The 23,422-nt window shown below is 37.4% G+C and overlaps 1 long non-coding RNA gene across 1 annotated transcript; it reads left to right on the top strand.

Moving 5' to 3' along the window:
* The first annotated feature begins 9,791 nt into the window (after positions 1–9,791).
* Positions 9,792–22,091, top strand: LOC106075117 (uncharacterized). The gene is made up of 4 exons (XR_008780322.1): positions 9,792–9,947; positions 17,291–17,414; positions 19,541–19,605; positions 21,996–22,091. It is a non-coding gene; the product is annotated as an uncharacterized LOC106075117 (long non-coding RNA).
* The last annotated feature ends 1,331 nt before the right edge of the window (positions 22,092–23,422 follow it).

Below are 23,422 nucleotides of genomic sequence, written 5' to 3'. Positions count from 1 at the left end.
ACAACCACATGACTCGGAAGAGATTCGGAACAACCCCATTGGCCGTCAACCATCTTTCTCCATTTATCTCTACCTTTTGCTGTGACGAGAATCTTTTTAATAACAAGCATTTATATTCTGTATTGTCTTACCATCGCCTTTTCTGTCGACTTCATCTTTTTTTTCTGGTACAGTTCCCCTGTTATTCTTACTCTGATAAAAAGCGTTTTTTAGGCACCAAGGGAAGGAATTTCTGAATCTCAGAAAAGAGGAAATCATTGGGGCTCCGCTCCGAGCTCCTGAGTGGCAATTACACCACGAAACAAACAAAATATACAAATAATGTAAAAAAAAAAAAAAAAAAAAAGGAATCAGACTTATTTAAGCGAAATAACTCCACACTAACATTTGGATCCCTCAATAAAATTGATGTTATTTCCCTTTTTACGAATATCATACAAAGTGTTTGATTACAACTAATTAATTCACTTTTTCCTTAACAAAACACTTGGCACATTTTGAATATTTAGCAGAACACTTTGCTTACTCTTTTTTTTAGAGAGATTCATTCACGTAGTGGCCTGCTAGTTAATTGTTCCAGTAGCTCAAGGAACACCAACACTACGGTTCCGCGGAACACAGTTTGAGAAACACTGCACTAAGTTAATGTTTCAATTGATTCATGTTTTAGTCGGTACAATACACATTTGTTTACGGTTTCAAATCGATCCGAGACTTAACACTTCACATTCTGTCTGTTGCATTTTACGTCTCGAGAGACGATCTTTTCCCTTTGCAACTTCTTGTGTGACTAAAGAGGCCTTGATACACAGCTGCGATCGCAGGTTGGACATATGTGATCACCAGGCGCCGTTGCATTATCACCCTTCTTTCTGCTTCTGTATGGACTATGGATTGCAGATACCACACTTTAAATTATGTAACTTGAAAAAAAGAGTTCCCGCATCTATTTTTAGCGCTCTACATAACGCGGTTTTAATGGATTGTCAAAAGCGCTATTAGTTTTGTAGATATTAGCGTGAAAGACGTACTTAGAAAAGGATGGACAGACAGACAACCCACACACAACTAATAGCGGCTTTTTCTCTTTCAATAGCTCCTTTTATTACTGCACGAAACCAATTGCCAATTCTACCAATTTTAAATAATTAGACTTAAGAAATCAATAGCCTGTAGTAAAGAAGCCTTAGTTTCAGTGGAAGCTTTAGTAAAGATTTAATAGTACGCTTTAACGCGATAATAGATTTAAATTATTTGATAGTGCAACAGTAATGATTGTATTATGTAGTATGTATTGAATAGTTGGTTTATAGAGTCTAGATTGTGTGATTTTGTAATTGTATGTTTTTATCAACTCAAGTTGAAATTCAGCACAATTATTTCTTTTACCTGACAAAACAAGAACAAACAAAAAATTAGCTACCAATCTATTGCTAATTAATTATTTTGTTTGGTATCGAACAAGGGAAATAAATTGAACTAGACTGATGTGGTGGTATAAGTGGAATTAGTCTGATTTATACTTTGTAGAGAAAAATATGTCTCCACTTTAAGGTTTCAAGAAGTGTGTTGACTTGTGGAGGCTTGAGCCCCCGAGTTCGAATTCAGGTCGTTCGACCTTTTAAAAAATAAATTCATGTGAAAAGCGATCACGGTCACATTTATACAGATTAACCTTTCTCTCTCCCCCAAACCCACACAGCTGGTCAGGATAAGTGAAAGGATCATAGCGTATTGAGAACGTTAAATGCTTGTCATTGCTCTAAACAAATACAATTGGTGAAAATATTTCTAATTGCAAGGATTTATTATTATTCGTCTAGAGTCTAGAACTAGATCATTTAACTACAGGGCTGATACAAAATAACTGATACAAGTTTGATACAACCACTTTTTTTATATAAGCTTTGTTTTTTAAAAAGTACTTTTTATATTTTGTTGTTTTCTGTTGTGATTGCGTTGGTTTGTCTGTCAGAGAGTGGAGTTACAGTCTTTGTTGGAAGACGAGTTTAAGCATCTATTTACCAAGACATTTTCAGCAATCCGCGAAAGGGGAAAAGACGCTTTTAGTTTTGTGTGGTCTGTCTGTCCGTCCCGTTTCGATCTCGTAAACTAGAAAAGATATGGAAAATCAGTAATCATGATATTCAAGACCTTTTAAAGTTCTGATGCATAGGATACTTTTTTTTCTTTTCTAAAAGCGAAAAATTTAATTTTAAAAATAGACTATGCAAGCAGTTTTTTTTTCATAAAAACACAATTTTACAACAATTCACTATTAATAGTGACAAATAAGGGAGATGACAAGTCATCATATTTTTAACACATTAATGCAAACGGTTTTAGATTTTTGTCAAAATATATTTTTTATTTTAAATTGTATTACAAAGTTAAGTAATCACACAAATTGTCTATATAAATTTTTTTTTTCTAGATTGCAGCTATAATTTATTGAGATTGTTGTACAACAGTGATACTTCTAGATTTTTGAAAGATATCCCCTCTTTCACAACTCCCTATTCTTGGTGTTGAGGTTAGAGCGGAGTGACACAGTCCATTCTTTGTCGCACTAAAGAGGTTTCCCTTTGTGTTCATGTTTAATTGAACTGTGTTCATTTTCTTTTCATCTTTGTGTTCAACTTTCTGCTCATCTTTGTGTTTAACTTTCTGTTCAACTTTGTGTTCAACTTTCTGTTCAACTTTGTGTTTAACTTTGTGTTCACCTTTGTGTTCAACTTTGTGTTTAACTTTGTGTTCAACTTTGTGTTTAACTTTCTGTTCAACTTTTTGTTCACCTTTTTTTTTAATTTTCTGTTCAACTTTCTGTTCATCTTTGTGTTCAACTTTCTTTCACCTTTGTGTTCAACTTTCTTCTCATATTTGTGCTCAACTTTCTGTTCATATTTGTGTTCACCTTTGTGTTCATATTTGTGTTTAAGTTGAACAGAAATGTGTTCATCAAATTAAATAAGATGATTTCATTCTTCCAATCAATTCTTAACCCTGACGCTTCACCCTAAACCTGACGCTTCACCCTAAACCTGACGCTCCACCCTAAACCTAACGCTTCACCCTAAACCTGAATTCCACCCTAAACCTAACGCTGCACGCTAAACCTGACGCTCCACCCTAAACCTGACACTCCATCCTAAACCTGACGCTCCACCCTAAACCTGACGCTCCACCCTAACCCTGACTCTTCACCCTAAATCTGACGCTTCACCCTAACCCTGACTCTTCACCCTAAATCTGACGCTTCACCCTGCCTGTTCAAACTGTCAATTAAATGCTTCATTCTTTTTTTTTTCTGGGTCTTTATTTTTAAGAAAACAACACACATTTTGGCCAGGATTTTTGTGATTTTACGATCAAAAAGGAGATACAAGACACGCTCACGTGGACAAACAGGCACAAAAACTACACTGCTCACAGCACAATCAAATCATTAAATACAATTCTGTTATTTGCTATAAACATTTCAAGTGTAATTTAGTGAATCTGGTGTGAATGTATATATTTTGATTTCTATAGTTATAATTGTTTGGCGTAATGCACACATTTTTATACAAATTTCCTTATGTATAACACAGATAATTATAATTATTATTATTATAAAATATTATCGATTTACAGTTGAATTTTTTGCCAATTATTTTTTTTATAACAAATTGTGTTACTTTAACCCAACAATTACTAAAGTCCTATTGGGCAACATCTTATCGCACTGTTGCCTTAAGCTGCCCCGGCAATTGTCTGTACCCTAACACCTAGTATCTAGGTATTTAATTGGCTATCTGTGTAGTCTCCAACCATAATAATGCAATCTAAATTGTGCAACAGCTTTGGTCGACCAAGAGTTTCTTGCTTTTCAAGCATTTTTTTTAGTGGAGTAAATTACTTTAGCCTGCGTTTAAATCTAGTCAATAGAACATAAATACCTCTTAGAACATGTGTGCTTACTGCAATAAGAAAAAAAAACTGATGACAGTTTTAAGAAACGAGATCATTGTTTGATAAGCAAGTTTTTTTAAAGCTAGGTTGTAGGCCTACTAAATCTAGCCAGCCAGTCATCACCCATTGGGGCTCCAAAATTAGGCCCACTAAGCAGGGCCGGTCTTAGGCCACTGCAACTTATGCGGCCGCAGTGGGCCCCGCACTTTCATAGGCCCCGCGCGATGCGAATTCTAGATGTAAATTATTAAATTAAACCATTTTAACTTATTATTAAAGGGTTCCTGGAGTTCTACTGATATTGCAAAAAATACAAAAGTCATGAAAATCTCCTGAAATTATTAAAATCTTCTGAAAACTTATGCAAATGTCCTTAAAAACAGAAAAAAATTGTCATTTCGGGGTGTCATTCAATATGGACAACGCCAATCCTACTCGCGAGAAAATAAAACTGCATTGTCGGCTATCATGTAATAAAAATGTAGGCCTAATAATAAGTCAAATTTTAACCAAAACAAGAAGTTCGAATACCACACTGGCATACAAATATTGATCTAAATCTATCTCAACCTCTTAAAAAAAAAGCGATATTTTGCTAGTCGATAGTAAATCTAAAAAGCAGATCTGAATGTCTTTCTTGGAAAACTACCATCTACTGCAGATGGCTAATAGAGTTAATTTGACAGTGATTTTGTACTTAGTAAAGTAGGAATAAAATGCAAAGACACATTTATTTTCTAATACAAAATCTTAATTTTCACTTATTATCCTTATCCCTACCCAGACTGGGCCCTGCGCAATCCGTTTCGCATTGGGCCCCGCAATTTGTAGGACCGGCCCTGCCACTAAGATATATTTAAAAAAAAAAGATTTATTTTAGTCTTATTTGTACTACAACTAAAAGCCATGTTCATTGTTTATATTTTAAAAGAACAGAAGCTCACTCTCCACCTTGCCCACTAATTCTGAGGTTTTGATGATTAAAACAAGAAAAAGATTTAACAAATATATATTTAAAAAAAAAGACAATACTCCCGTTATTAACCTTTAGATATAATAAAATAAAAAATAAATAATTTGTAAAAAAATGTTGGGTTCAATTCGGGTATCGAACCCGTGACACCCTCTTCTACTAAAACATACTGTAGAGATTATGTCAAATCTGTGTCTGTATAGTTAGTACTGTTTAGCAAATGGGTTACTTGTTTCTGTACGCGTCAGATGACTTTTGAGTCCGTGGTTACAGACTTGCAGACAACTAACAACACTCCATAAATAGAGTGAACAACCAACAGACGTATGAAGTGTAACTGTTTAGTTCATAACGGGAGCAGTCTAGTCTCAGTCACGATGTTTTGATTGTCTAAGAGCTGAGCCGAAGGCTCTTCAAGCTCTAAGTTTGAAAAAAACAAAACCTTTTGAGCGTCAAACAGTAAAAAAAAAAAAAAACCTGTCTGAACCACCGTTCTGTCTGGGAGAGACCCGAGTCAATGCCTATGTAAAACATTGCTATTTCCGATGCCTTTGGGACCTCGGACGCATGGGCTTGACATGGCCGAAGGCCGAGAGCACCGGGGGTCTCCACCATTTTCCTTTGTTATACCAAGCTAACCGTGGGGGAACTCGCCATTAATGTAACGGTCCCTTGAGGAACGGTGCATGGATTATCAACAGGTTCGTAAGGGCTCTCTTTTAACTCCGCTCCGTGCAATGGGTCGACTCTCGCCTACCCCGTGGTCACCCTCATGGGAGTTTTAGCCTAACCACTTCCTCCAATGGTCGTTTCCACACGAGCGCCACGATGAGGCAGAGTAGCGTGCTCGCGCAGTCACGATCTTACCTCCGTGAAAGCCCAGCCACTCTACAGCCTCGCTTTGGAATTAATATCGTCACAATTGGTCAGACGACAGAATTGACATGTATCTCACGTGTCGATCCAAGTTCTTCTTCCTACGACTTTGATATTGGTCGAGCAAGGTCTTTGAATTATTGCTATCATCGACCTTTAAACGTTATTGATATAATAATATTTGTTCTTACATTATGCATATTAGCCACAGCCCACTGGTTAACATAAACTTTGGGTATACAAAGTTTGATGTTTTCGGTCAATTTTTATGCATGTACATGGACAGTAGGTTAAAAATAGTACCTCTAACTCCGTATTAACCATATGGACAATCATTACATGAAAGCACTGTTAACTGTTGTAGTGAGGGGCGGGCAGAGAGGCTAAATAAATAATTGTAAATTATTTGTAGCATATCATTATTAAATTCAATATTTTTTTGTATAAGCATATATTTCTATGTGATAATCATTGAATAATTGGGGGGGTGGGGGGCGCTAATTAAGTTTCTTGCCCCTGGAGCACGTTTTGCTCACTACGCCTCTGGTTTGCTACGATCTCCAGAAAACTATCGACGCTATAGACACCGACCTTTTCATATTCAGTGTTACCCAAAGTTAAATTTAAGACCCTCTGTTTTTTTTGTTTTGTTTTTCTTAATGAAAAGCTAAGATGAAGACGAACTTAATACCTACTGGGGAAAAGTTTCATGCTCCTCACCACTAGATGCCCGGTGCCACCCGCACATTGCTAGCTAAGCCTCTGGAGGACTAAGTCTTGACGTTTGTCATTATTAAGTAGATTTGGTGGATTGAAATTAACAGTCTTGTCATCACTAACTTATCTCAGTACAAAAAGATTACTTTTTTTTTTTTAAATACAGACTTTACTTCAAAAAAAAATGATTACGTCCTACGCCCGGTAAATACTGCATAAGTCTACAAGTAAATTTCCAAAACTTGACAAACATGTCACGTACAAAATGCATTAGGAGAATTCAGTAGCATGCAGTGGTCACAGGCTCACGAGGGAGCCAGTAGAGTGCAGAGGTCACAGGCTCACGAGGGTAGCAAGTAGAGGGCAGAGGTCACAGGCTTACGAAGGAGCCAGTAGAGTGCAGAGGTCACAGGCTCATTGGGGGAGCCAGTAGAGTGCAGAGGTCACAGGCTCACGAGGGGAGCAAGTAGAGTGCAGAGGTCACAGGCTCACGGGGGAGCAAGTAGAGTGCAGAGGTCACAGGCTCATTGGGGGAACCAGTAGAGTGCAGAGGTCACAGGCTCACGGGGGGAGCAAGTAGAGTGCAGAGGTCACAGGCTCACGGGGGGAGCAAGTAGAGTGCAGAGGTCACAGGCTCACGGGGGAGCAAGTAGAGTGCAGAGGTCACAGGCTCATTGGGGGATCCAGTAGAGTGCAGAGGTCACAGGCTCACGGGGGGAGCAAGTAGAGTGCAGAGGTCACAGGCTCATTGGGGGAGCCAGTAGAGTGCAGAGGTCACAGGCTCACGGGGGGGGGGGAGCAAGTAGAGTGCAGAGGTCACAGGCTCACGGGGGGGGAGCAAGTAGAGTGCAGAGGTCACAGGCTCATTGGGGGGAACCAGTAGAGTGCAGAGGTCACAGGCTCACGGGGGGGGGAGCAAGTAGAGTGCAGAGGTCACAGGCTCACGGGGGGAGCAAGTAGAGTGCAGAGGTCACAGGCTCACGGGGGGGGGGAGCAAGTAGAGTGCAGAGGTCACAGGCTCATTGGGGGAGCCAGTAGTGTGCAGAGGTCACAGGCTCATTGGGGGAACCAGTAGAGTGCAGAGGTCACACAGGCTCACGGGGGGAGCAAGTAGAGTGCAGAGGTCACAGGCTCACGGGGGGAGCAAGTAGAGTGCAGAGGTCACAGGCTAATTGGGGGGGGGGAACAGCTTGTCGGCCCTCTTCTCGCAGTCATCACTGTTTCACCCCAAGCATGGCCGGCCTTAGATTATTGTAGGCCTTAGGTGGAGTGAATTTAGTGGCCCTCAAACAAAATAGAAAAAAAATTACTGCACCCCTCCCCCTAAAAAAATCAAATTACGCACAAAAAAACAAAACAAAACAACATAGTGAACTCAAACAATAACTTTCGCTTTTCACTAAGTTTTTTTTTAGAGTCTTGTGCGAGACCTCCTCGAATCAAAGCACACTGGCGGCTGCCTAGTTTGCATAAGCCCAAGGCATTGCCCCAACCCCCTACTAAGAATCATTCGCGCTTCCGTTAGTCTGCTTGGAGAGTGTTGGGTCTGGGACAATTTAAAGAACGTAATTAATGAAAACAAAACAAGATTACAAAGACAAGAGGAGGCCCCAATCGAGTTCACCAATGGACCAGAAAGATAGTCAAGCCATAGTCTTGTTTTGATCGTTTAAAATTAATACAATTTCAAAAATCATTTGGCGTTATTTTTCACACAAAAGCAAACAGTGCAAAACGCCGTCTCTGATCAGACACTTCAAACTCTTCTGGAATATAGCGTTAACTGATCACATTAGATCAGCATGGAAACCTCCCGATACAGTGTCGGAAGCTCATGGTGTCACCCTTCCCCATCATCCATCTATCCCAGTGGCGCTACAGCCCATGGAGGGATCTGGCCTGCTTTAACACATCCTTCCATTCAGATCTCTCCTGGGCCTTTCGTCTCCACGCCCTAACCCCAAGCTGCTTCAGATCTGCTTCCACATCGTCAATCCATCGCATTCGGCGTCTGCCTTTTGGTTTTTGCCTGTATACGATTTTCGCTCCTCTGTTCTCTGACATTCTTTCAAGGTGACCTGCCCAACGTAGTCTGTTCTTTTTTTTTATTTCCGTCACTATTGGTGGGTCTTCATACAATTGATATATCTCACGGTTAGTGCGTGTCCTCCACCCTGTTTCAGCCTGTATGGCACCATAGATTGTCCTAAGAATTTTTCTTTCCCAAATATTAAGTAAGTTTTCAGATGTCTTAGATAGTGTCCAGGTCTCACTTCCATACATTGCTGCTGGTCTTATTATGGTTTTGTATATTATTTTCTTGGTTTTCCTTGAAATTGTTTTGCTCTTAAGTAAACTTTCTTGAAATATGTTCCAATAAACACTATTGCTAGTTAGTTCTTTTTGACGAATCAATACAGTGAAGCTGATTACCTACTTTTATTGTTTTTTTACTCAGATGTAAAATCCAACTGTCTTTATGACATTTATTCCAATGTTATTGCAAATTTTACAATGACATTCAATTAAAATTATAAACAGACTTAACATCATATGATCAGGTTTCCTTTGTTATACTTTAAGACACAAATGGTATAACTTTGCGCTGATCATTTACACTTTAACTACCATCTAGATGTGTCTAGGCATACTTGGGCATATATCTAGAGATGTAGTTATTTTCTTTTTCGATGTGTCTGCTTTTGCCAAGTTATAATTTTTCAAACTTGGTTGTCCCCCCCAAAACTGCTCCAATATATATCCAGAGATTTTATTATTATTTTTTCCGATTTGACTGCTTTTGCCAAGATATAGGCCTAATTTTCCCAACTTGGTTGTCACCCCTAAATGATATCGACCGGTGCGGACCGCACCCCTCGCCCCCCCCCCCATCCCCAGAGTCGCCACTGCTCCAAGATACCTATCTCTTCCTATCAATTTCGATTAATATATTGGAACAGACAAATGAGCCTGCCCAACTTAACAGGTTTCCCATGCCAACAGCATAGGCCTAATACACTATAACCAAATAGTAGGCTTGCGAATCATGATCATAATCGATCTATTTACTTTATAGGTCTAGACTAGATCCAGAATATAAAATATATCTAGAATAGACAAGATCTAGATTTCTAGACTAGTTCTAGATATAGTCTAAATCTTGTCTCTTATCTGAGTTGGGGAGGGTAGACGCCTTTAGGGTGTCGCAGGGCCTGGTAGGTTAGCCCCTCCCCCGAAAAGACTTTAGTTCAGGGGTAACAATACAGTTCCTCCCACGCAATCTGTTGCATTCAGTTAGGGGGATATAACCCAGAGCTGTACGTGCAAGCCACATAGAAACAAGCAGCGCTCCGAGTTTTCAAGATGAAGTCCCTACTTATCGTCATTCTAGTTTTGGCTCTGGCAAGGGAAGTCACTGGAGGTGATGGAGGTAATTTTTTTGTTAATCTGTATTTGATGCATGTCTAAGTTTAAATATTTTATTATTATATTAGTCGATCCGTGGCGTAGCATACACCGCTATTTAGCAGGGCCGGCCTTAGGCCACTGCAACCTATGCGATGGCAGAGGGCCCCGCACCTTTATAGTACCCACGCTAATTCTAGGTGTAAATTATTAAATTAAACCATTTTATAATTTATAACAGATTTCCCGCGGCCTCCCGATTTACCAGGAGCTCCTGGAAATCTCCTGGAATTGCAATATATTCGAAAAAGTCCTGGGAATCTCCGGAAATTATTAAAATCTTTTGAAAACTCATAAAATTCTATTGAAATATAGACAATATTGTCATTTTGGGGTGTCATTTAATACGGTAAACACCAGTCCTATGACCGATAAAAAAAAGGCATTTTACAATTACCTCAACTGTGGAATCTTGTGAAGGAGGCTCCTTGCGCCTCAATTAAGGAATTATTTGAGGTCAACATTTCCCGAAAGCTAGTTTGAAACATTTGATAACTTTTGCGTGATCTATGTAGGAAACAGAAGTTTTATGATATACTGTATGACTTCGCTACACGCAAGGCTCGTAAAGTAGTTCTGTGCGTAGTAAAGAATTAATATGCAAAGACGAATTTATTTTCTAATACAAACTCTTAATTTTCACTTATTGTCTGTATCCCTACCCAAACAGGGCCCCGCGAGAGTTGGCTTTGGGCGACGAAGAGAATTATAAATATCTATAGATTTAAATATTTTATAGTTGACAAAGTTTTAAATAGAAGTTTGGTCTATTTTAGTTTTAGAATTGCATTGACATAGCAAATCTTCAAAGATATAACTTGCTCATGCACTAGAGTCCAATCTTTATCTCAACTGGTGAGTCGTGGGGTATCTGGCCGAAGATTTCCAAGCGCCTTGAGGCGTCGGACAAACAAAACTCTGTTGGAGTAGCCTTTCGAACTCAATATCATTTGAAAGGGAGCCAAGTTTCGAACTCAATATCACTTGAAAGGGAGCCAAGTTTTGAACTCAATATCACTTGAAAGGGAGCCAAGTTTCGAACTCAATATCACTTGAAAGGGAGCCAAGTTTCGAACTCAATATCATTTGAAAGGGAGCCAAGTTTCGAACTCAATATCACTTGAAAGGGAGCCAAGTTTTGAACTCAATATCACTTGAAAGGGAGCCAAGTTTCGAACTCAATATCACTTGAAAGGGAGCCAAGTTTCGAACTCAATATCACTTGAAAGGGAGCCAACTTTTTTGGAACTCAATATCACTTGAAAGCTAGCCAAGTTTCGAACTCAATATCACTTGAAAGGGAGCCAAGTTTCGAACTCAATATCACTTGAAAGGGAGCCAAGTTTCGAACTCAATATCACTTGAAAGGGAGCCAATCGGTTAATCCCTCTGTGCCAGAAATGCCTCTATTTCAGTTTTTTTAAAAGTCTTTGCTTGCGCCTTTCCTCTTAGGCAAAGTATATAGGTCGCAACTTATCGTATAAAATACTGTATAATGAGTGGAGTAAAATACAATTTAATCCTTTTTTTTTTCTTGTGTTTAAAATATTGGGTGCGTGGTGGATGGTATCAAATTTGAATCTCGTTTAAAATTTGAGCTTTTGAATTCTGGGATTTTTAGGACGCTCCATACATAGTCCACTAACCCTGAGATGTACTTGTTAACTTCGGCATTAGATCGCAACGTCTCAAATGGACATCAACAGCAATCATATTATAATAGACGTCAACAGCAATCATATTATAATAGACATCAACAAAAATTATATTATAATAGACATCAACAGCAATCATATTATAATAGACGTCAACAGCAAGCATATTATAATAGACATCAACAGCAATCATATTATAATAGACATCAACAGCAATCATAATTATAATCGACATCAACAGCAATCATATTATAATAGACGTCAACAGCAATCATATTATAATAGACATCAACAGCAATCATAATTATAATAGACATCAACAGCAATCATATTATAATAGACGTCAACAGCAATCATATTATAATAGACATCAACAAAAATTATATTATAATAGACATCAACAGCAATCATATTATAATAGACATCAACAGCAATCATATTATAATAGACATCAACAGCAATCATATTATAATAGACATCAACAGCAATCATAATTATAATCGACATCAACAGCAATCATATTATAATAGACGTCAACAGCAATCATATTATAATAGACATCAACAGCAATCATAATTATAATAGACATCAACAGCAATCATAATTATAATAGACATCAACAGCAATCATATTATAATAGACGTCAACAGCAATCATATTATAATAGACATCAACAGCAATCATATTATTATAGACATCAACAGCAATTATATTATAATAGACATCAACAGCAATCATATTATAATAGACGTCAACAGCAAGCATATTATAATAGACATCAACAGCAATCATATTATAATAGACATCAACAGCAATCATATTATAATAGACATCAACAGCAATCATATTATAATAGACATCAACAGCAATCATATTATAATAGACATCAACAGCAATCATAATGATAATCGATATCAACAGCAATCATATTATAATAGACGTCAACAGCAATCATATTATAATAGACATCAACAGCAATCATAATTATAATAGACATCAACAGCAATCATAATTATAATAGACATCAACAGCAATCATATTATAATAGACATTAACAGCAATCATATTATAATAGACGTCAACAGCAATCATATTATAATAGACATCAACAGCAAGCATATTATAATAGACGTCAACAGCAATCATATTATAATAGACGTCAACAGCAATCATATTATAATAGACGTCAACAGCAATCATATTATAATAGACGTCAACAGCAATCATATTATAATAGACGTCAACAGCAATCATATTATAATAGACATCAACAGCAATCATATTATAATAGACGTCAACAGCAATCATATTATAATAGACATACAATATTATTAGAAATGTTTTGATCTCGCTATAGTCCAATCTCTATTTTGGCCTAGTGAGTGGAAAAAAGGGGGGGGGGGAGGTATCTGGGAGAAAGTTTTGAACTTGAGTCCACTTGTAAGGTAGCCAAGCGGTTTTGGCCTCTGTGCCACGCATCCCGCAATAATTAAACACAGCTACACTTTTATCTCATGTACATGTTTAGAAGAAAGTACTGATACGACTAACTTATAATCTACAACCAGATTCAAATATTAAGAGGTAGACCCCGGAAACCTATGGATAATAAGCACTCGCCCCTCAGTGCATCCAACTCTATATGGTACCTGGCATTAGTCGGGGAAAAGCATAGGCGATTGGTCGTTGTGCTAGCCACATGACGCCCTTTACATCATCTGCTCTGGAGATATAAGAGAGGAATTATACAGGAATTATTCCTTTTTAAACGGAAAAGTGCGGGAGTAGAAACGAATCAATTGTTCTCTTTACATCTGGTCACAAAAGCAGCCGAATTATCATTTTAACCCAATGGTTATATCTGGTGTTCAGTGCTGTAGATAAATAATAATTCAAAAGGCTGTTCTCCGCTCGTCATTGGACTTACCAGTGTATATAATGAAAATATTTTTTGTCAAACTTGAAGTCTTTCTCAAATAACTCAATCAAACTCAGCTCCAATATAAAATAGATGGTCTCTCTCAAATAAATCAATCAAACTCAGTTCCAATATAAAATAGATAGTCTTTCTCAAATAACTCAATCAAACTCAGTTCCAATATAAAATAGATGGTCTCCCTCAAATAAATAAATCAAACTCAGCTCCAATATAAAATAGATGGTCTCCCTCAAATAAATCAATCAAACTCAGCTCCAATATAAAATAGATGGTCTTTCTCAAATAACTCAATCAAACTCAGCTCCAATATAAAATAGATGGTCTTTCTCAAATAACTCAATCAAACTCAGCTCCAATATAAAATAGATGGTCTTTCTCAAATAACTCAATCAAACTCAGCTCCAATTTAAAATAGATAGTTTTTCTCAAATAACACAATCAAAATCAGTTCCAATATAAAATAGATAGTCTCTCTCAAATAACTCAATCAAACTCAGCTCCAATATAAAATAGATAGTCTCTTTCAAATAACTCAATCAAACTCAGCTCCAATTTAAAATAGATAGTTTTTCTCAAATAACTCAATCAAAATCAGTTCCAATATAAAATAGATAGTCTCTCTCAAATAACTCAATCAAACTCAGCTCCAATATAAAATAGATAGTCTCTTTCAAATAACTCAATCAAACTCAGCTCCAATTTAAAATAGATAGTTTTTCTCAAATAACTCAATCAAAATCAGTTCCAATATAAAATAGATAGTCTCTCTCAAATAACTCAATCAAACTCAGCTCCAATATAAAATAGATAGTCTCTTTCAAATAACTCAATCAAACTCAGCTCCAATATTATTATTATATTATTATAGCTTTAATATAGCGCTACTTTCATGCTTATATCATGCTCGGAGCGCTTTTGGTCCAATCTCATTTGTGGACCAGATTGGGGGGGGGGGGGAGGGGGCATCTAGGATTTGGTTTTCCGTGCTGCCTTTAGGCGCTCAGTAATCGCAACTCTGCCCGAGTCGGGTGTCGAACCTCGAGCCCCCTTCTAGGTAGCCAAGACAAGACAAGTTCAAGCGCAGTTAGCCTCTCTCGACCACGCTTCCCACTCAATATAAAATAGATGGTCTCTCTCAAATAACTCAGCTCGTTCGTTTCCAGCATAATAATAATAATAATAAGATTTGTCTTCGAGTACGAAGATTAATGAATGCTGTATTTTCCGTGGCTGTGACCTACATATTTAAATTATCAATACTTAAATTGTATCAAATATTAAAGACTTAAATTGTATCAAATATGAAGACGTCACTAATGTGCTCAATAGAAGCTCTGAACTATTTTAGCTGCATCCAGTTTCAGCTTTAAGCTAAGATCTTCTGTATTGAATATCAAACTTAAACTCAACCAGTCTCCAAACTCTCTGTCCTTGACCGCTCTAATTGTTGACACGCTTCAGTGATTTCACATGATCTATATCAGTGGTTCCCAAACTTTTTTGCCTCGTAGACCCCTTGCCATGTTTTCTGGTTATTGGTAGACCCCCTGCTTAACTTTCAAATTTTTGTAAATTCAACATTTTTTTAAAACTAATTTCTATCTGTACAAAAAGTAAAGTTTCGATCTTAGACCTTGTAGCAGATGATGTCAAGGTCATCTGTTTCTGTGGCCTACGGTTATCGAGGGTGTCATGTGGCAAGCACAACGACCAACAGCCTTTACTTTTACTAACAAAATTCAGGTACCCATTAGAGATGGGTGGACTCAGGGGAGCCCTGAAAATCCTGAAATTCAAAATTCACAGAGATTCAAACCCAGGACCCCAATTACGGAAGCCATGCGCTTAACCACTACCACCACACCCTTATTTTGCTATAAGTGAACAGATATTGTAAGACTCATAAACCACCATCTTCTCTACATGATGTTGAATAGAGATTTTGAGGGTCTATTCTGAACTTTATCTTTGAATGTTCAAAAGTTTTTCAAATCTATATCTTTTTATCTGGGTGATATTGTCGCAGATGATCCTCAAGCGTAATTAGTTTCATATCGTCATAAAAAAGGCAATCGGTAACCGCTTGGTTGACAAGGAAAGAATGAACAATTTTATATAGTCAACGCTAGACAGTCTACATTTCTTTTTGTTAAACACTATTTACATGAAGACAAAATTAAGTTATTTTAATAAGTATTGAAATTAAATACAAGAATTTTTCGTTTGAATAGCAGGATAAATATTTAAATGATTAACTAAGTTACAAATTATGTATAGTGTGAAGAATTACATTAATGGGATGTAAAAATTAAAGTCACGACCGGCATATATGAAAGCTATTATCATAGACCCCCTTGGACATCTCATGGACCCCCAATTTGTTTTTTAACTTTCGTAGACCCCTTGAAAGTCTTCGTAGACCCCTGGGGGTCTATATAGACCACTTTGGGAATCACTGATCTATATAAACTACAGAAAATGTATTAGGTCTATGTACGGGAAATGAAAATACACTTGAGTGTAACTTAGTCTATAGGGGAGATGATGTTTAGGTCATCTGTTTTAGCCTATAGGGGAGATGATGTTTAGGTCATCTGTTTTAGCCTATAGGGGAGATGATGTTTAGGTCATCTGTTTTAGCCTATAGGGGAGATGATGTTTAGGTCATCTGTTTTAGCCTATAGGGGAGATGATGTTTAGGTCATCTGTTTCTTTGGCCAACGGTTAACAACTGTTAACAAGGGTACCATGTGGCAATGACAACAACCAATTGCTTTTACTTTCCCCAAGTAGTGTCAGGTACCCATTAGAGCTGGGTGGACTCAATGGCGTCCTAAGAATCCAAAATTTAAAATCCCAGTCTTCACCGAGATTCGAACCCAGGACTCCAGGTTCGGAAGCCACGCGCTCAACCACTCAGTTACTTCGCCCCCGTCACTAAAGTGTGGTTAACATATATATGTATATAAATGAATCTGTGATTTATAACTAGCTCAATTTTGTATTAATTTTGCGCAGTTTTTGGAAAAAAAAAAAAAGATGGCATAGTTTCGATTTCCTTAATAAGAAAAAAAAAAAGTCTTCAGAGAAATTTTATAGACTTTTGTTTGGACTTTTTGATGGACAGTAGGTTAATTATATAATAATCAAACTTATAACAATCTTTGTTTTTCTAGTTACAAAACTTATATCAACTCACTTTGTCTGTCGGTCTGGTAAAAAGTTTGTACACGCTATTTCTCACACACTTAATCTCGGATCAAGCTGAAATTTAGCACAATTATTTCTTTTAACTGACAACACAAGAATCACTAAGAAAATATTTACCAATTAGCTAATTAAATGTTGGTAATTAATTATTTCGTTTTGTTTGGTATCTCAAACAAGGGAAAGAAATAGTAATTGACAGAAGAGGTGCTATAAGCTGAATTATTCCCCTTTATAGGTCGTCGTCTTAGTAAACCCTAACCTATAGAAACAATAGATAACTCTACAGTGCTGCATGTCCATAAGCTCTCCACTAGCAGAGTGGTTACCGTGTTGGCTTGAGAAGCCTGAGTTCCATTGTTAGTCTAGATCTTTTACACATTTTTTTAACACCACTGATATCTTAACTAATTGATACAAGTACACATAATGTAAGCTTTTTTTTTTGTTGTTGTTTTTTTATTCAAAAGTATTAAAAAATATGTTCTTCTTTCAATCTTGACATAGAAAGATCTTGTAATTACACAAAGAACTTTACAGTTGCTCATAGCAAGGCTTCTGAGGATAAAAAATGTCATTGCTGGGATGGAAAACTAGCTTGTGAGGAAATAATAGAGCAAAGCAGGGCCAGGTGAGACATGATCTAGTTGTCTGACTTATGCTGATAGAATAGAATCATTTATTTGGTTGGAACATGAATGGAACATGGGAGAAACATGGTTGAAACATGGAACATGAATGGGACATGGGAGAAACATGGTTGGAACATGGAAAATGAATGGGACATGGGAGAAACATGGTTGGAACATGGAACATGAATGGGACATGGGAGAAACATGGTTGGAACATGGAACATGAATGGAACATGAATGGAACATGGGAGAAACATGGTTGGAACATGGAAAATGAATGGAACATGGGAGAAACATGGTTGGAACATGGAAAATGAATGGAACATGGGAGAAACATGGTTGGAACATGGAACATGAATGGGACATGGGAGAAACATGGTTGGAACATGGAACATGAATGGGACATGGGAGAAATATGGTTGGAACATGGAACATGAATGGAACATGGGGGAAACATGGTTGGAACATGGAACATGAATGGAACATGGGATAAACATGGTTGGAACATGGAACATGAATGGAACATGGGAGAAACATGGTTGGAACATGGAACATAAATGGAACATGGGAGAAACATGGTTGGAACATGGAACATGAATGGAACATGGGGGAAACATGGTTGGAACATGGAACATGAATGGAACATGGGATAAACATGGTTGGAACATGGAACATGAATGGAACATGGGAGAAACATGGTTGGAACATGGAAAATGAATGGAACATGGGAGAAACATGGTTGGAACATTGAACATGAATGGGACATGGGAGAAACATGGTTGGAACATGGAAAATGAATGGGACATGGGAGAAACATGGTTGGAACATGGAAAATGAATGGGACATGGGAGAAACATGGTTGGAACATGGAACATGAATGGGACATGTCGAGAAACATGGTTGGAACATGGAACATGAATGGAACATGGGAGAAACATGGTTGGAACATGGAAAATGAATGGGACATGGGAGAAACATGGTTGTAACATGGAACATGAATGGAACATGGGGGAAACATGGTTGGAACATGGAACATGAATGGAACATGGGAGAAACATGGTTGGAACATGGAACATGAATGGAACATGGCAGAAACATGGTTGGAACATGGAACATGAATGGGACATGGGAGAAACATGGTTGGAACACGGAACATGGGAGAAACATGGTTGGAACATGGAACATGAATGGAACATGGGAGAAACATGGTTGGAACATGGAACATGAATGGAATATAGACTGACGGGAATTACTCAAAACAATCCGATGGCATAGCAATGATGCGTTCCAATGGGAGTCAAATAAATTAATAAAAAATAAAAAACCGATATAAATGCTATCTGTACCAAGCAGGAGGCGACAGTTCCTCTTGATCAAAATCTTTCGCTTTTTAAATAGACTTTTCGCATTGTATGTACATTAATCAATTATCACTTTGAAAATAAAAATACAGATATTTCCTGATACTCATTGCTTTTTTTGTATTTTCACTATTTAAAAAAAAAATGATTTCACATGTCTTCATCGTGTTTGCAACAGTAATGTCACCTTTTCTTTTCCTTTATTGGAACTGAAGCTTTTATTTTCAACCAAGAAAAAAAAATAAACAAGATTACAAAGAGAGTTTATCACACAAACTCACAGGCGGCCCCCGTCGGAGTCAGATCCCTGTCGGATCCGCCTATTCGCAAGAAATATTCAAGACATGATTTAATTTTGATGGTCATAAGTAGTAATGTTTCAAAGATTCATTTGCCGTTGTAAAAATGTTTTTTTTTTTTTGTTTTTGTTTGACATGTTTCGGATGTTCCTTCTAAGTTGAAAATAATTAACTTCTCGCTGGACGACTGAGGATGGCAGCGAGCAGGGTATGAACCAGGTCTGGTCGTAATGTTTTGCGCGCTAAACTGTAGTTCGGATTTATCGATAGTACCGGGTTCAAACCTTGCCCGCTCCCATCGCCCGTTTCCTGCGGGAGGTTTGAACTAGGAAGTAAAAATCTTATATTCATTACTTATTTAGAGCAAAATATTCGCTCTATAAGTTGTATAAAGAAGATATTTTTTGAAAGTACACTAGAAATGTTTTTCATGTTTAATTTTCTTTTTAATTTTTCAATTTTTAGCATCACATCCAGAGACAAAATTCCCGAAAAATAGTACAGGTTACATGTAATGCAAGGCAGCATAGGTAAGACTAAATTGCTTTTTCAAAATAAAATGGAATATTTTTTTTCCTTTGACGTTAAAAGAAATGGATTCTTTAAACGAAACGCTAAATAAACATTTTTAGTCTAACTAGACCGTGTGACATAGTGGATTTTTTCCTTTGACGTCAAAAGGAATGAATTATCTAAATAAACGCTAAAAGAACTCACTCGGTGCACCAATGTCTATGAACCCTCGACAAATTGCTCGTATTGATAAAGACATTTTTTAGTCTAACTAGGCCGTGTGACATAGTGGATTTTTTCTTTCGACGTAATATGAAATGATTTCCTCAAATGAATTTTAAAAGAACTCGGTGCATTAATGTTTATTAAACCTCGCCATCTTTCTCGTATTAAATAAAAGACATACTAGCTAGATTTAGATCTAATTTAGATTTTTACACTAGATTTAATTATTTTTTAAACTATATCTAATTAAAATCATAATAGTTTCTAAATCTAGAATTTCTAGGTCTAGTTAAGAATGATACTAAATCAAGAACTAGATTTTCAATTTCTAGTCTTAAGTTAAGATTTTGATTTCCAAATGTTTAGATCAATATTGCAATGTTATAAAACACTAAAACTAATTTACTATTTTTTAATTTAATGTTGCATTCAGTCTATTGATAGATTATCTAAGCTTTATTTTATATAAAGCTTATGTAAATTACATCTAAATTATTCCAAATTTGTATTTTAGATCTAGATCTAGTAGATATAGATCTTAAGAGTGCTAAATCTGAAGTTTAGTTTAGGTAAATCTACAAACTCATTCTAAAAAAAAAAGTAAAGTTCCCCTTTCAGACCATGTGGTCTATAGGACAGACGATATAAAGGTCATCTGTTTCTGTGGCCTACGGATAACGAGGGTGTCATGTGGCCAGCACAACGACCAACCGCCTTTACTTTTCCCTAACTAATGGTACCCATTAGAGCTGGGTGGACTCAGAGGCGCCCGAAGATCCCGAAATTAAAAATCCCAGTCTTCACCAGGATTTGAACCCCGGTCTCCGGTTCGGAAGTCAAGCGCTTTACCGCTCAGCTACCTCGCCTCCCGTCCTCATTCTGATTCCGTTTAAATGAAAATGCCAACAGATCTGTTGGTAACTGTGCTGGGACATCGAGCAGACGTGGCCGAAGTACAAGCTCGATACGTGTTCTTTTCTCCCTTTTTTTTTCAATGACAAATCAATACCAAAAGATTATCTAAACTCGCTCGTCTGACAGGTTGTACATATCCGGTAGTTGTCATGCCGTAATGTGAAATATATCAATAATATGCTATTAGTTTGTTATTAAGTTATCAGCAATGCCTGGTCGTGCGGTTAGCGCGCTGGAATGATTATCTCGACGGTCCCAGGGTTCATTACCTGCCTGCTGCCATCCCTCGTCCAGCGGGAGGTTTGGAAAAGGAAGTAGATTAACTTTGTAGGAACAACCGAAACAAGGAAAACATTGTACAGGAAAAAAACAACATTTTTTAGAACGCCAAATGAACTATTGACGATCAGATGAACTTGTGCCTCCCTGTCATCACTTGAGGGATATTTGATTGGTAGCGATGCTCTTGGCAGTGTGTCTGGAATAGACATTTCTTTGTCTGGCTTGTATTCCAGCAGTATTTCATATTTCATTAGTCTCTATTTATTCTCTTTACTCCAGGCACTTGTTCTCTAAACTGACTTCCTTTTACACACAGTCCTGACACACTGCTGTTCACTCAAGCATGTACACTCAATGTCCACTGGTCATTTCATACACAGGCACACACACTGCACTACCAGCCACTCAAAACACAAACACTTACTATCACATCATTGATATATAACCCGTAACTCTTGTCTCCCGTGTTGTTTTAGCCGCTTTGCAGCAGCACCAGAGTTTCCTCTCCGGGGCGCATTCCTGGGCCTTGGATAAAGGGGTCATGGGTGGCCCATGCGTTATGATCCCTCTCTCGACCTTGTTGATGTGATCCAAAGGAACGCATCGCATTACATTTGGCACCAACTCAGTAGCAGAAGCTGCCGGAGGGAATTTCGTAGCTGATACTCCCAACGCCTATGGGGCTTCACTCATGATTTCTCCTCGAGGTTGTCTCCTGAAGCTCGTCAGCCTAGTAAGGCAGTTCATCTAGGAGAGGGGTACTCTGACTTTAAACCCCCGCTGCCTTGCGGTACTGAGGCTTCAGGAGACATCATTGATACATAAACGCTTAATATACGTTTTTTTTTTATAAAGTATTTTTTTTTCTTGTTTGAAAAATCATTCATTAGTTATTAAGCTATCAGTCTGTCTCTCAGTTTGTTTGTATGTCTATCTGTATGATCTTCCGTAATTTTGTATAATAAGCAATGGATTTAATTTTCAGAATCAACAGACAAGTTTCTTTCATCGAATAAAGAAAATGTATTTTTAAAACATCAATAAAAACAATTTAAACATCTGACTAAATATAAAAACCAAATATTTTTGTGTTGTTTTTTTATGTTTGAAAGATAATAGAATTTAATTCTATAAACGTCTGACCTCTTATTCTTAGACTTATGGGTGTCTTTATAGCGCTTATATTGACCCTCTTGGGAGTGTTTTCCTGCTCAAAGCTCCTCCAAGTCGATTGGGAATTGCAATGGTCTGGCATGCGGACTATCGAAATCGCCCATCAAAATTGGAACATTTTTACTGTGGCATTGATACTGTTCATGTTGGACAGCTTTAGGATCTCTGTGTCTGGTATGTGGTCAGACCAATGGACCTGATGAATACTCCTTACACAGCGTAGGTGGTATATTTAAAATGTTAGTGAAGGTGCTTGTGAGTTCGATGATTATCCGAAATAGTTTCATACGGCTAACGGAGGTACGCTTGGGATGACTTAATAGATCTATAGAGACAACTGTCAGATTATGAGATCCTCTGGGATTGCGAATACTGCAGGGTACAGTGTCAGGCAAAAGAAGGAGAGGCAGAAAAAAGAACATATTTAGGAAAGGACGAGCCCGCATGTGAAAGAGAATCTAATCCTGTTTAAAGCCCTGGAATGGAGAGAGATGTTCCAAGGATCATGTGCAGTAACCAAATAGACTAAACTCCATAGAATCCTAAATGCTGCTGGTAAAGTCATTGGCAAAAAACAAACTCCATTTGGGCAGCTGTTTGAGACAAACATTCATAAAAAAGCTAAAAAGATTCTAGAAATAAAAAATCACCCTTTGGGTCAGGATTTTGTGATTTTACCATCACAAAAGAGATACAAGACACCGATAGCAAAGACAAACAGACACAAACACTCTTTTGTTTCCCTGGGATTGCGAATACTGCAGGGTACAGTGTCAGGCAAAAGAAGGAGAGGCAGAAAAAAGAACATATTTAGGAAAGGACGAGCCCGCATGTGAAAGAGAATCTAATCCTGTTTAAAGCCCTGGAATGGAGAGAGATGTTCCAAGGATCATGTGCAGTAACCAAATAGACTAAACTCCATAGAATCCTAAATGCTGCTGGTAAAGTCATTGGCAAAAAACAAACTCCATTTGGGCAGCTGTTTGAGACAAACATTCATAAAAAAGCTAAAAAGATTCTAGAAATAAAAAATCACCCTTTGGGTCAGGATTTTGTGATTTTACCATCACAAAAGAGATACAAGACACCGATAGCAAAGACAAACAGACACAAACACTCTTTTGTTTCCCTGGCGATCAAATCATTAAATAGAAACAATCTGATATAAACTTTGTCACATGTAAATTATGAGTGAGTCTGGTGTGAATGTATATTTTGGTTTTCTATAGTAATCTATTT

Source organism: Biomphalaria glabrata, chromosome 10 (genome assembly GCF_947242115.1).
Source record: "Biomphalaria glabrata chromosome 10, xgBioGlab47.1, whole genome shotgun sequence".
Classification (NCBI taxonomy): Eukaryota; Metazoa; Mollusca; class Gastropoda; family Planorbidae; genus Biomphalaria; species Biomphalaria glabrata.
The sequence above is the reverse complement of the archived record's forward strand: the minus strand, read 5'-3'. Positions and strand labels throughout refer to the sequence as shown.